This window comes from Gadus morhua, unplaced genomic scaffold (genome assembly GCF_902167405.1).
Source record: "Gadus morhua unplaced genomic scaffold, gadMor3.0, whole genome shotgun sequence".
NCBI lineage: Eukaryota > Metazoa > Chordata > Actinopteri > Gadiformes > Gadidae > Gadus > Gadus morhua.
In genome coordinates this window covers 142,218-153,798 of record NW_021964148.1, presented here as the reverse complement: position 1 = coordinate 153,798, position 11,581 = coordinate 142,218, and the positions used below count along the sequence as shown (strand labels likewise).

The 11,581-nt window shown below is 42.8% G+C and overlaps 1 long non-coding RNA gene across 1 annotated transcript; it reads right to left on the bottom strand.

The window, feature by feature from the left end:
* Positions 1 to 243: 243 nt before the first annotated feature.
* LOC115539311 (uncharacterized) lies at positions 244 to 1,128 on the bottom strand. Its single transcript, XR_003975826.1, has 3 exons — positions 979 to 1,128; positions 677 to 736; positions 244 to 355 (listed from the first exon to the last, which is right to left on the bottom strand). It is a non-coding gene; the product is annotated as an uncharacterized LOC115539311 (long non-coding RNA).
* Positions 1,129 to 11,581: the final 10,453 nt, after the last annotated feature.

Here is an 11,581-nt window from a genome sequence, read left to right as displayed (position 1 = left end):
ACGCACACACACACACACACACACACACACACACACACACACACACACACACACACACACACACACACACACACACACACACACACACACACACACACACACACACACACACACATACACACACACACACACACACACACACACACACACACACAGTGATGTGTACAGCAGCACCACCTGTGTCTGTATGTATAGCAATGTACTCAGTAAAATAGTATTTAAGTATGAGTGGTTTACCAAGAGACCACATAACCAAATGGTTTTCCTTGATCTGCATGAATCTTTTTTTCTCTGCCATACAGAGGCGGTTCCATTTTGTTGTGGAAAAGTAGGCCCTGATATCCGCAAAGTCCTCCTTCACCACAAACACACAACATAATGTCCAATACTGTTGATCTAACCTTACCACTTTGTAGATAAACAACATTAACTACAACCGTAACACATTCTAGGTAATACTGAATATATCAAAGTCAACAGCTATAGAGCAGCCAATTAACTGTTGTAAATCCCACATATTTCTCATAAATAAAGTAATATCGTTCTCCTAAATTGCCATTCTCTCCATGGAGGGTCCCTTTCATGAACACATTGGTCTTATCTGATCGTATTTAATGGTGTTTAACTCACCAATGTTGCATGAACAGATGTTTAAAGTATTGATATGGTGTCTCACCTCCTCCACTGAGTTACTCATCTGACTGGTAGGCCTACAGCTTGAGTCCAGATCAATCGTCTAACAATGAAACATAATTAGAACATCTGGGGAAAATGTCGACGGCTAACATCCCTTTGCTAAGTTAATAAGAGTTACTTAACGTTGGTTAGTGAATTGGCGCTGACTAGTCAACACGATGATTGGAGGGATTCTGACCATAAATCACTTATGTCGTCCACTTATGCTTCGTTATGTTAGCCATTAAATGATATAATAACCAAACAAGTTTCAAATATAATACATTTCAGAGCATGCCTTACCACATGAACTTGAATGGCACAAAAATGGAGATCCGAGATTCTATTGTTCAGTTGATTCGGCCCCAAACTGAGAAGAAGCGGGAAAACTTGGGCGAAGTCCCGCCCCTTCTGCCGTGTTCCAATACCCGTACTGTCCGTACTTACTAGCCAACATTTGAGTACGCAGTACGTTCCAATTCAGATCCGGCGAAAAGAAGTATACTTCAAGGACCCGGATGCCGTCCTCAAAACGGGCTAATCGTGAAGTGTGGATCGAAGGACACTCCCAGGCCCCCAGGATAGGCGCATACTTCCGCAATCCACCAGTGCTCAGAGGCCAAGCCTGGTATTGCAGCCATAGATATATATAGAACACTAGATACGCCACGCCCCTCTCAGCCGCGGCAAACGGAGCCGCCATCTTGTGTGGGTCTTGAGTAGGCATTCTCAGACTGTCAGACAGCCACAAATACATTTGGTCACAGCTAATTTCTCAGCTCAAAAAAAATGCCAGTTCATTGTGCTGCTTTCGGGTGTGTACACCGACGTTCAGTACACACCAGACGAGAGGGAATCACTTTCCACAGGTGAGATACATTTTTTAAGTACATTTTATAGTCATCATTAGCTAGCTTACATTGTGGAGGAGGACTACGGTGAAAGTGAATCGTTTGCGCTAGTAACACTATCGCTGGTTAAACGTCTGCTTACTCTACTATTTACACAATTCAATTTCCCCTGTAACTTAAGTTTGGTAACCTTATTCCAATTTAACTATTTAGGGTTTAGGGGTGTGATCGTTTACAAACTTGTCTAACGGTTACACGACTGCAATGTTTTCATATAGGCCTACACGTTCAACCGTTTCGTATGGCAGGGGCGATGTTTTTTTTCGTCTGGCAGACAGTCAGACTTATAGACAGAGTTAGACCGAGAGATCTTTATTTATTAATTTTACTGTTTGACTTCAAAGTGATCATCTGACTTTAGACTCCCGCTTTCACGGAGACAAAAGTAGCCAATAGTGAGATTGAAATGATTTGCCCCCCCCTTAACCCTAGCTTGAGTTTAAATGTAAATTGGTTTTGGTAAATGCCATCACCTAAATTGTAACTGCTCTTGCCTTTTTTCTTATTCCTTAAGGTTTCCCAAAGCCGGTGACCAGCGAAGAAAATGGGAAGTCGCTCTTAAAAGACAGGGTTTTGCTGCCAATGACGATACCATGCTCTGCAGTAAACATTTCAAGCCAGAGCATTTTGACCGGACTGGTCAAACTGTCAGGATCAGACTTGGTGTTGTTCCATCCATCTTTGCCTTCCCCGCTCATCTTCTAAAAGTAGGTATACTATTTAGGCTTTCTTGTATGTCAGTGAAACTTATTGATTTATTATGTTATTTCACTAAAGTCAACAGCCAGCACTGACCGGACCACCTCGAATCTCAGGCGAGCCAAGGAGAGCCTACCAATGGACATCCCTCAATATGCCCCTGTTGAACCTGCAGCTCTGCCTCAGTCTCAGCTTGTTGTGAGTAGGGTTCGAACGATTATTTACGCCCCCTACATGCACTGTGCATTCCTTCATCACATGGGGTTGGGGGGTTGACATTTTACTGGATGTTTAATAGATGGGATCAGGCAGATGAGTAATACTTACCTCAACATTCATCTTTTTGTTGTTCAGTGACATTATTCATTGTTCATAAAATAATCAAAACTTGATAAAGCTCTACTTACAAATAAATCTGTCTGTTTTTAATTGTATTATTGTGCTTTGATGTCTGCCTATGACAACATTGTTACAATTTCAGGGTTAAACATTTCCCAGTTGAATTCAACTCCAAAAGTATTATTTTAACATGTGTTGGGGTAGTAGTAATAAATACTTTCACATACAATGGGGAGTTTTCGAGCCAACAGAAATAACACTTGGAGTATGACAGCAGGTGTTTTTCCCTCCCTTTTACTAGGACCACACTTATGCTCTGTCCAGTTGCCCTTTGGCTCTTAAGGAGGGGTACATTAAGGCAAAGGACAATGTAAGCAGACTGCAGAGGGAAAAGGCGAATACAAGGAAGCGTGAATTGAGGGAAAAGAGTTCCTTAAAGGATGTGCTGATGGAGCTGAGGGAGAAAAACTTGATGACTGAAGAACTAAGTCAGAGGGTTGGATTGTATGCAGGTAAAATGACGTATGGGTCTGATTCCTTAGATACATGTCTACAGTATGTCCCGGAAACATGTCCCTGTTATATTAATGCGTAATCTATGTGTTCAAAGTAGAATTTGTGCTCATGTGGCCGATTTGTTTGGAAATTGTATTTGTTCATTTTTAACTGCTCTACACTTTGGGCGAGATGACATCTACACTAGGCTATGAATACCAACACCAATCATAATATATATTGGTAATTTATTTGATAACCGGTGGAAATAATTCTTTATTCATTGTTAGATCTCCCACTGCACCTTTTCGAGAAAAAGGCCAGTGAATACAGCAAAGAACAGAGGGAGTTTGCCATCACATTACACCTGCATGGACCCAAGGCATACCGCTACCTCAGAAGCACGCTGCAACTTCCTCTCCCTCATCCACGCTCATTGCAAAGGTATCGTATGTTTTCTTCGAGAATGAAATAAAACCAACCTCTATTAGTTCTAAACAACAATTTTATATGGTCCGGGCTAGAGAGGTTAAAATGAATTGCCAAGTAGTCAAAATCTAAAATCATAATGAATTGCTTGAGGAAAATGAGTGATGATTCCTTGGCCTGATAATATGATGGGTACTTTACTTTTTAATTTTTTTAAAGGTGGTTGTCATCATTGGATGAGAGGCCGGGCCTGAATATAATGATGCTCAACATGTTGGGGCGTAAATTGGAAGAAGACCCTGACAAGCATGGCCATGTGACATTAATGCTGGATGCCATCTCCATAAAGAAGCATCTGCAGTACAATCCTCGGACTAAACGGATGTCAGGATATGTGGACCTAGGCAACGGCTGTAACGAAACGGATCCTGCCACAGAGGCTCTAGTGTTGATGGTCGTTGGCCTTAAAGGCCATTGGAAGGCACCGATAGGCTACTTCTTTACTTCTTTACTGCAACACTCACAGCAGACACACAAAAAGAGCTTGTTGTCCACGCTTTGGAGGCACTACATGACCGTTCCATCAAAGTAGTGAGTGTTACCATGGATGGACATGCCACCAACCTGGGTATGTGCAACTTGCTTGGAACTAATCTTAAGGGAAACCCGAAAGACCCCCTGAAGACCAGCTTTACCCATCCCTCTTCAGGTGATGAGGTATTTGTCATAATGGATGCGTGCCACATGCTCAAGCTCGCTTGATATGAAATATGCTTGAGGTAATACATTTCTCTTGGTATTTGTGGTGGTCTTTATATTCCCATCCTCTGTATGCACTATCATCATATATCATATACTATTCAGGGGTTTTTCTAGAAAAAAAAAAGTAGCAGGGAGCAGACCCCTGCGCAAAGCCGAGGGAGCAACGCGACCGAGGCGGGGGAGGGTGTGGAAGGGGGGTCTCCCCCTTCCACCGCGCGAAGCCTTTGAAAAAATAATGATTAAATGGTACATTCTGAGGCTATCTTAGAGAGAAATTCTAGCTCTTGTGGTCATCCTGAAAAGCTAAAATACTATCAACTTTTGGTAGACTTGTACAACTTTACCCTGTAAATAAACACGACAAATTTCAAAAATATTGGCTAAACTTTTATTAAGTAGGACAAATCACAACAGCAGCCGTCTGTTCCTGAGACTGCCCCAACGGCTCACTGCCTTGTCAAAATCAAATCAATTGCAGGCCCCTCAATACTGATCCTGAGGAGGTGGTTCAGGGTAGCGTTAGTCATGGTAGACCTCCTGTGCCATGCCTCTATGGACCAAGTTGTGGGGCTCTAGAGTCAATAATGGCGACGCTATAGAAATGTTACTATTGTTGTCGTTTTCAGTTTTGCACTTTGCAGACGGTCCCTAAGCTCGCGGCTGAAAGCCGACTGCTCGTAGAAGCCAATGCAATTCAGTTTTGCACTTTGCAGACGGTCCCTAAGCTCGCGGCTGAAAGCCGACTGCTCGTAGAAGCCAATGCAATTCACCGTTCGCTAAAGACGGCTCGTTTGGATGAAAACTATGTTGTAGCTGGTTCTCTGGGTTACTACACTTTTATTGGGCTTATTCGGCCTTGCAGCTGCAATTTAGTTCCCTGCTACGGGTTCCCTGGTAACAGGGAACCCTGTTCGACTGTTCGTTTTGCTCTCGCAAAACTCTTGATCAACACTCAGCATTTGTTTATTTCTGTCGTTCATTGAAACCGCTTTGTGCAGAGAGAACTGGAATGGTCTTGTATACTTGCTTAGCATCTTAGCGCCTAGACCAAAAACCCATTCAAATACATAGTAGCTAGCTAGCTTGCTGCTAATAACTTTAACGTTACAGGGCTCTAAAGTGCGACCAATTTGGTCGCACATGCGACCTAATTTCTCAACGGTGCGACTAAAAAAAATCTGAGGTCGCACCGGTGCAACCAGCCGTTCAAAAAGAAAAAACCTCCGCGACTCTGAAAGGCCCATATCATGGTCTAAACCAATCAGAGATAATGAAGAGCGGGACCCCCCTCTGATTGGCCGTGGTCCCGATATTCCTGTTTATTCTACTTCATTTAAGAATACTCGTCAGAATTTTGCGATTTTCGCAGGCTACAATATTGTATCTGTCAGTTGTCAAATTTGCTGAACAAAATGTTAAACTTCAATAATTGTTCATAGTCAACTTATATCGTGCATTTATTTAAGCTCTCAACAGCATAACCATACAGCTTCGCCACATCGGCGGGAAAACACGGCACACGCAAAGTAGGCTACATCCATGGAATCAGCCGTTCAAAACCAGTCTGCATGAATCGTATGACAACTGGATGGCAGGGGATGCGGACAAGGTATACACCGCAGGGGAGAACATGAGAGCCCCAGCTCGCCGCATAGTAGCCTGGGTGCTTTAAGCATGGAATAAGCTGGATACGGAGTGGGTGAAAAACTATGTGTGTGTGTGTGTGTGTTTGTGTGTCACTCTGTTCGAGCCTGCATGAGAGTTCAATGTTGTCATTAGCTGTTACGTCTTTCTGACCAATCGCAGTTCAAGGCCGACCTGGGCTGTACCACTTCGGGAGGGGGCGCTCAGTTACTCCCCTCTAGACAAAACCGAATTGGTTGCGACGTTGACCCGGCGCCGCCCGAAACGTTAACAGGCCACGGGGAATTCTCCCAACTCTCCCGATTACCACTCTGCGTGTGCGTGCCTGTGTGTGTGTGCAGGCGTTATTCAATTGCCTGGTAAACATATAGTAGCAACGCGAGTGGCTCCCCAGACTTTCATAAGTGCAAGGCGCCACGCACTCGTTCCTCTAAGTATGGGAATTATTTAATTTAAAAGGAAACAATTCCGTGATATGTCGTCTTTGCAGAATGGAGATGACTTTCCATTCTAGCACCACGGCAATTCACCCTGAAGAGGCGCCACCTGGTAGCAGCTGCAGATGACCGAGCACCGTAGAATTGCATTACTTTGAACTTTTATTTTGGAATTTAAAGGCAATAAACATGTATTGAAATGTTAAGGAATTCATAATTTATGTCAATCAACATTTATAAATTGCTATTAGTCAATTAATGGGGAGATAATCGATAATCGAATCGAACTGAAAAAATGAATCGTTAGATTAATCGATGCATCGAAAAAATAATCGCTAGATGAATCGTTTAAAAAATAATCGTTTATCCCAGCCCTACCTGTGAAACTGCAGTGTTGAATGCGATATGGTTGACAATTTGGGTGCACCTAACTTTTGTGCTGGTGCACCTAAGAAAAAAAGTTAGGCGCACCAGTGCAACCAGTGAAAAATGTTAGTTTAGAGCCCTGCGTTAGCATGTCGACTCGGTCTGGGAAACTCCAATTCGGATCGGAATATTTTTGGAGTAATTATAAGTTATTTGAGGATCAGACACATTGTCAGGTGGTGGTGTTGGGATATTTTCGCGGAGAAAAGATCGTTTTGAGAAATAGTGTATGTTGTACAGCAGCATGTAAGTACAGATCCAAGTCTGAAAGGTTCAGTCGGCATTTCGGTAGGATGGCGCACGCCGGGAGTATCGGGGCGCAGCGCCCCTGTTCCCTTGTTTAGAAAAAACCCTGCTATTCTTTCATATATCTTCATGCAGTTGCTGATGGGCGTATCCCTCTGTAGCTGCCAAAACCACGTTTACATCGTGGTTGTATTCGTGCGACTAATAAATAATAATTCTGATTCAATTTCTGTAGTCATACCGGACTATCAAGAGTGGCAGTGGCAGGATCGAGTGGAAGCACATTGTTGAGCTCCACAATGTGCAAAAAAAGGCAGGGCTGCATGCAGCCAACAAACTGACAGATACTCATGTCAGTTTCAACAACCAAAAAATGAAGGTGTGTTTGTGTGTGTGTTGGGGGGGGGGGGGGGGGTCATATACTGAGATTTGTTTTAAATGTAATATGCAATACAATTAAAATACATTTCTTATTATTAAGGTTTCCCTGGCGGCACAGACATTAAGCAACTCGGTTGCAGTGGCCCTCCGGACACTGAAAGATCTTGGCTACGAACAATTTAATGACTGTGAAGCCACAGTGGAATTCCTTCAGGTACTGCAACACTAGGTTATGAATCCCTTGAACCCAATTGTCACTCCGTGCTATACTTGCATGGCAGTATAGCATGTCAATGTTTTTTCAGTATACAAAACATAATTAGTGTATTGACAAGCAGGCCTCTCCCACTCACTTCCTACTTTCAGCCTCATATGTTCACCACATTTAAGCCAATATGTATTGAATTTTGACTGAAAGGCAATTAAGTTGGATATCTGATACCTATAGATCATCTGATTTTTCCCTCTGGTTGCCAAAGCTCTAGCATCGAATAACTTGTTACAGTGATTAAGATATATGAATAAACCCAAACATTTCTTTAGATGATTGACAGGCTCTTTGACGTATTGAATAGCCGAAACCCTCATGCTAGAGGATACAAAGCACCGATTGGGAACCTCAATTGGTGTTACAAGTTTGAGTTCCTGTCAAAGGCTAGGACAAGAGTCTCCCTTTCCACTGCTGAGATGTCATCTGCAGATGCCGCCACTGCTGAAGAGCTGGTTTCTCCAATTCTGAACATTTCTGCCCTTGTAGGGGACCACAGCTACCTCCCGACTCGCTTTGGTGCTCTAGTAGACAACGCACTGGTCTACATTGCTGGGTTCGTCGTCCGGTGTATTTTTCGCAGCCTGTCCTGTGATGTGTGCCGTGCCAGCCTGGTGACAGATGCTTTAGCTGTCCCATTTGACCAGAGCTACCATCTCCTGGAACTTCGCAATAACGGTGGGCTGATGATTCCTTCAAAAGGAACTGTAAAGGTCAGTAAAAACATCCATCAGCTCCTCTGTACACACAGCTAGCATGCTGCCCAACGATGACCAACAGCCCAACCCATCCTCATACAGTCACAGCTTTAACATTTTCTAATTCTCTTTTTGAAGGTGGTGAGAGCTGCGGAGAGGGCCATTCGTCAACACTCTCCAGGGAAAGACCCTGATGAGGTTGTTGTAGCCCACTTCGTCAGAGAGGAAATCGGGACGGAGGACGTCTTTGCACTGGGGAGCCATGTCCAAGAAAGCCAGTTTGGCATCGACAATCACCTGTCCCTCCTACTGTCGCTGGTTGTCTCTGTTTTTATGCGAATACGGCTGCATCATATCGCCAAATTAACCTCGCTTACCTGGCAGAGAGAAAATTCCCGAAAGAAACTCGGAAAACCATCCTGTTTCAAGGATTTTGAAAACGACACATATAGTTATATATATACAGTGATGTTGCTAGGTACGCGTCCTGCGTCCCTGACGCATTAAAATCGAAAAGGACGCACTAAACTCACTATCCATGCGTCCCGGGGACGCATCTCATTTTCCCCATGAAAAACGATACATTGTGAACATTAAACAACTCGTGTTTAATCACAGTAACTGGCCAAAGAAACCTTCTTGTGAGCAGATCGGAAAAGCGCTGTTTCAACCCTCTGCGCATCTACTTGGCGCAGACGTGATCCCCTGTACAAAGTATCGCGACATGCTAATTTAGCCGCTACCAAAACAACTAGCTCGTCACCGCTGATTTCATTTCAACAATTAAAAATACGAACTTCATAGTAAATAAACCCACGTTTCCACTGCTCGATGCTGTGCTCATTCGTGTCGAATGAGCAAATCAAACAGGATTTTTTTGCAATCCTTCTGATTGAATATATGTACATTTATGACAAAATCGTGAGGACTAGGCTTGTGACACACACACACACACAAATGTGGCGCTCGCGCGGTAATAGCTCATTGGCGCCACCTAGTGATCATTATGTGCAAATGCACAGCCTCTCATTAAAATGACTTGGGGGTCATTTGACCCCTCTTGCGGCGCTAGGAGTAAGTAAAAATGGCCCGGCGTTTCTAGTGTTAAACATGAACGGTTGAGTACTCCAGCTCTAACCATATCATACCACCATCAAGGAGTTTAACACTATTAATTTAATTTAAGAAATAGAATAATAATAAAAAAGAAACACATTTTTTAAACTGGGGAGTCGACTCGGGACCCATTGAATTTCTCAGGGACCCACCCAACTTGCCACCTGTGGGTCCCGGGGACTCACTACATTGAAAACCTATCAACATCACTGATATATATATAGTTATAGTTATATATATAGTTATAGTTGTTATATATATAGTTCTGTATATGTGTATAGTTATATATGTGTATATATATGTGTTTGTGCATATATTTGTGTATATATATAGTATTGAATGTATAATTGTAAACATACTGTACCAAACTACATTAGGATTATAAATCAATAAAAATTATATATAAAGTGTAAATATAGTATATCAAATTATAAAAATATATAGATGTAGATATATGGATTGTATATTGTAAATTATAAAATATATAGTATTTATTTTATTTAAGTTGTATATGTATGGATTGTAAATATCAAATATAGTGCCATAAAGAAAATTGTATATAGATATATATATAAAAAGATGAGGAACACAGGAAGTTAATTGATTAAATATTTGTCCTTTTTCTTTTTGTTTTGTATTTTTCACATGTTTAATTTGTATTTGAATGTCTGAAATAAATTCAATCCATAGTTCCAGTTGTATCTCAGTCTGGAGGGTTGCTGGTTCTAGTCCACAGTGATGCAGTGTTAGAGTGGTTTGAGAGTTATAAGCTAAATGGATAAGATATTTACTTTTTGAGAAATAAAATGTTAATCTGAGGCCAGCAGAAACATTTCTGATAGTAGATATAATCAGTGGCAAGTTAAATGTCCTGTGTTAAAAAGTGTGTTTCTTGTATAACATGGAGGAAAAAAATCTGCCTACCACTTAAAATCAAACATGGAATATCAACTATGATGTTTTTAGTGTCATCCACTGAGCCATCGCCGCTAAAATTTGCTACATGTTTGCATGAATTCTCCATAAGGTGTAATGCACTAGGCAGCGGGTTGACCCATTCAAGATGGCCGCCGCGGTGGCCGTCAGCCGACCGGAGCTCAACATTGCCGTGACGTATCTAGTGTTCTATATATATCTATGATTGCAGCTGTTTAAGCTGGCTGTGGACGGGGGTCCGTCATTTCATGTGGCCCAGAAGTAGATATCGCCGTCCACTCCAATACAAGTGGGGAACAGGATTGTGTCTCCGCAAAAAAATTCTGGATATCAATCAAAGGCTCATAATTATATTTCTACCCTGTTCTAAAAAAATGTAAGTTTTTTCTTTTCAAAACGCCTCCTCAAGCGTTTTATTAGCAGTTTATGTTGGGTGGGCAGCTGAAAGGAGTCGTACTGAAACAAACGGCTCCTTGCTATGGACCTATTTTGAAGTGCACGGCTCCATTAAAGGTCCCATGACATGAAAATCTCACTTTGTGAGGTTTTCTAACATAAATATGAGTTCCCCTAGCCTGCCTATGGTCCCCCAGTGGCTAAAACTTGCGTTTGGTGTAAAACGAGCACTAGCTGTTCTGCTCGCCTTTGAAAAAACGGAGGCTCAAGCGCGCTGATTTGGAATGTCTGTGCTCATGACGTCATGAGGAATCTCGGCTCCTCCCCTTACTCTGCCTGGCCCGCCCAGAGACGTTGGCCCGCCAATGAGACTCGACCGTGCGAGCGCCACATCTGTGTGTGTGTGTGTGTGTGTGAATACACACACTGTAACGCAAGTGTTTCTTGTCGGTTCTTTGACGTGTCTTGTATTTCCACAACGAGACTGTCGTGGGGGTTATCTGAGCCATGTTTGAGAAGGAATTGGGGGAAAGGAACTTTGGTTTGACTCGCTGAAGTACATGAACTGCGACATGCCGCCGGTTGCCGCGAGGCACCATCGCCCGGCAGCGGGCAGCTGGCAGCAGGCAGCGCGCGGTTCAGTCGACTTCAGGTTGATGTGAAAGTGGAAGAACCAGAGACGTCGCAGAACCCGACAAAGTCGTTTGTGATTCATAATATCGT